Here is a 4,462-nt window from a genome sequence, read left to right as displayed (position 1 = left end):
ATGTAATGATTCTTTGATGAATTACTCTTGTTCTTGTTTTTTTGGTGTACAAAAGAGTGAGATGAGTGATGGTATTTATAGTGAACAACAATACATAAAATAACAAAGATGGTGCTTAATTTGGTAAATGAGTGGGTGATCATAGTGCTTGATGAGTAGATGATCATAGTGCTTGAGTTGGTAAAGGAGTGGATGATCATAGTGCTTGAGTTTGGTAAAGAAGTGGATGATCATTTCAATGCTTATCTTATAACACCAATATATTTTTTTTGTCTAAAATTCCAATTCCACTATGCAATAACACCCCCTAAATTTTTTTTTTCTTTTCGAGAAAGCACCTAAAATTGACATGGCAAACAAAATACCTTTTCACCCACATTTTAGTCTATTATGATATTACATAATACCAAATAGTATACGATAATATAAATCTAGATGATACATTGGTGAAATTTATACAAATAAAAAAATTAACCTAGTTGGTAAATTTGAAAAAAAAACATGTTTATCATTAGAACTGAATAATAATATAATAAATTTACTTACGATTTTGTAATTGATAAAGAAAAAAAATTATAAAACCACGATGTCCTTTCGTCAATTTGTCACTTCACGAACAGAAAGTAATATTTGAATTTGGCGACTTTCGTTCTAAAACAAGTGAAAACTATGTTTAGTCACACGACAAATAGTAATCATGATAACCAAAGTCATACTTGTAATCACACAACATAATCATTTTTCTGTCTTAATCATTTTTGATCTTTCTGTATTTAACTCGTTCAAGAACACGAAAATTGATCTCCACGTGCGGACATAATTTTGTTATAAATATTTATTTACGTTTTATTAATTCTCATGATAAGTTATTATTTATGTTTTCAAAAAATTTAAATCAGACATCAAATTATTTATATATGACAAAATGTTTCATTAAAAAAAATATATATATATTTATTTATTATTGTCCTGAAATTTAAAACACTTACATCTTAAAAATATTTAGAAAATATCTTTATACAAATGTTTTTACTTGTTTAATATTTAATTATAAATTGTTTTATACTCTAATTTTTTAATTTTTATAATAGAAAATATTATTTCAAGATAACATTAATTTGACAAAATGTTTCATTAAAATATATATGTTTATTATTGTGCTGAAATTTAAAGCACTTACATCTTAAAAATATTTAGAAAATATTTGGATACAAATATTTTTACTTGATTAATATTTAATTATAAATTGTTTTATATTGTAATTTTTGAATTTTTATAATAGAAAATATTATTTTAAGATAACATTAATTTTAATTATAAATTGTTAATATATTTAATTATGATTTTTTTTTACATTTAAATTTTCAAATTTACAATAGAAAAATATTAATTCAAGATAAGAACATAATATATAAGAATTATCCTATTTTTTAAAAATGATATTATTAATAGAAATTCGTTTTAAATTATATATAAAAATTCATTCATGGTATAATTGATTAGGGCGGGGATATCTCGACCTTACTATCATTATGCCTTTGCAATGTTACTTGGTTCAACTCTATTTGTGACATTTTCTCGTATGTAGGACTCTCTATCTTTTTGGGTAGATAATCGATCGTCTTTCATTTTAATAGGGAGTTGTATACAAAGTCAAGTCAAGAATAATAATCGAACCGGAGGAGCTCGCCAAGATGGCTTGGTAAGCAAGCAACCAGGTGCATATTCCTGTTTTAGCCGTTTTAATTTTTAACGTGAAAATTCGAATGCGTAAAATTTATTTTGCAAATAATAGTATTGATGTTGATTAATCATAACGAGAAGGTTTGGACAAACTAATAATTATGAAATAGCCAAGTTGTTTCATAACGAAACGACAAAAGCTGATGTAACAGGTAGAAAGTGTTTTGCCACTTCTAATTAATTATTAACATATGTTAATATATTATTTCATACCATTCTTCTTTTGTTACCATTTAGGGAAAAAATAACAGTGTAAATGTTGACGCAGACAGACTATCCTAACGGTTAAAAGTCATCAATCTAGCTTAGCTTCTCTTGATCCAACTCTTAGGGAACATGAATTGAATTAAAATTTCGGGTACGAATAGTATCTGATTTGTGACCATCTCTATAATATAGAACATATAACAAAAATAAAAAACAGTAGATGTGTAAGTAAAATTTCACGTATCTGTTTTAGTTATATGAATGTGTACGAACATAATTTCACGTATCTGTTTTATTTCATCTATCGTTAAAATGTTTTTTTATTGGACAAAACAGTATATGCATATTAACTATCAAAGCCCACAGAAAGTAAGTAATTATGTATTTAATATGTCTATTCTAGCCAACCATAATTGAAATCATTGTGGAATATTATATCGAATTCTAGAATTTTCAATTCATAAAATGAATTTTTAAATATTCGGTTATACTGTAAATTCATAAAGCATAAAATAAATATTCATAATATATTAACATTTTTCTTACTTATACACGATTTAGTTTTGGTCATTGACTATCAAATACATTATGCAAGCTATTGTTTTCCATTTTATTTTCCATTTTATGCGAGCTATTGTTTTCCATTTTTTCATCATCTATTAATACTTTTTCTTTCTTTAACAAGATTTAGTTTCATTCCATGTGTCAAACGAATCATCAAGTGCCTGTTATGAATTAGACAGCTATAGTTTGATCCCATACTTCCACAGTTCCACTAACAAAAGACACTTAAAGGTTTCTTTCCATTTTAGACAAAACAAAAATCTTCACGTTACGTTTCGCTGCATTAGCGAAGCTAAGGACTGTCGTGGATGGTAAAAAATGAATGTGTGTGCAGTACAAACTGCAGGGCCCATAATCAAATCACTTGACCTTGTGCTCTCTTTGTCTCTCAGCATTCTTTTTGAACCAAAGAGTTAAAAAATGCATGTAACAAACATGTAGTTTAATGATTCGCATTAATGATGTTTTCACCATGTATTCAAATCCATATATTGTTGACATAAATACATAAAATCAACAATTATTTCAATGTTTTATAAACATTTTTACGATTTATAAAGGTTTTGTTAGGAAGATCTTTTTCATTTTGGGATTATCGCTTGTGAACGGGAGATAGTTTAGTGTGTAATGTGGTTTCCGTCCCACTAAGCGTAGTCGTTGACAAAAAAAAAGGAAAAAATAGCGTAGTTTTTCGTTTCAAAACTTTCTATTTCAGCATAAGGGCCCTCTTTCACGTGTCGACAACCACTACTCACCAAATCAGAAGCCGTGATTTGGTGCAGGGTAACTAAACCCCACGGCTACAGAGCATATCACGTGTCACTGCAACATTCGCACTTGCTGCCTTGATTAGTCAACGTTCTCTTTGGTGTAATGTGATAATACCCAATACTATTTGAAAAAAAATATTTACAATCATAATAGTTATTTTACCGAAAAAAGGTAAATGAGAAAATACGGCGTTACTATAGAAAGGATATAAAATCTCAATAAGGTAACGGAAAATTTCAGAAGAAAGATCTTGAAATACAGAAAAAGTAGATACTAAGTTATGATAAAAAGAATAGAATAGATAGGGGACCGTAATAGCTTCATCAAACCCAAAATAATTCGTAAAACAACTGAAATGAATTATGAAATGCGGCTATAATTTTCCCACTTGCGGAAAAAGAAAGAAAAAAAGCCCAAGGCTTACTTATTGTGACTATTATTGCAGTATATATCTGCCAAAAGAAAGAAACAAACACAGTATACTGCAGTGCGTGTGTACAGCCTATATAGTAATTGTAGCCTGTTATGTTCGTTATAACCAATTAAATCGTTGGGATTTGTTTTATTTTGTTAGATATTTTTCATTATTGACGGTTGAGAAAATAGAAAAAATTGGACATGCAAAATTCACGTGGAAAGCTGCAATTTTTTCGTAGACCAAAAATAGTGTGATTTTACATGCACATGAAGACTAACTCGCGGCTCAGCTCAATTAGGACAGAAGCAAAACGACAGTTTACTAGATATGTATAGTATCATGTATCCTAGATTTGGTTAGTTCGGTTATGAAAAGGCTTGCTTAATTTAAGCTCAATGCGAAACTAATAAAGCTGTATAGAAATAATATTATATAAACGTTGAACAACGTATATGACCAAACAACATCACAGACTAACTAATAGCCCCAGCTTCTGTAGAAATTAGCAAGAGGGCTCTGCAACCTCAAGCTGAGACAAGAAAAAGTAATTTACCTTTACTAATAGTAATAATTAGTGTGGAGTATTTTCTTTTGTAACAAGGGCTAGTAGTGTTGAATTTGTTTTGGTCATATACGTTATTAACCGTTTATATATTATTTTGGATATATTTAAGCAAATAGAAAAATTAATTAAAAGATTAGAAAAAAAAGTGCATTTCATTTACTTTGAATTTCATTTACTTCGCTATGATCCGCCCA

This window comes from Brassica oleracea, chromosome C3 (assembly GCF_000695525.1).
Source record: "Brassica oleracea var. oleracea cultivar TO1000 chromosome C3, BOL, whole genome shotgun sequence".
NCBI classification, from domain to species: domain Eukaryota; kingdom Viridiplantae; phylum Streptophyta; class Magnoliopsida; order Brassicales; family Brassicaceae; genus Brassica; species Brassica oleracea.
This window is presented reverse-complemented; position numbering follows the sequence as displayed.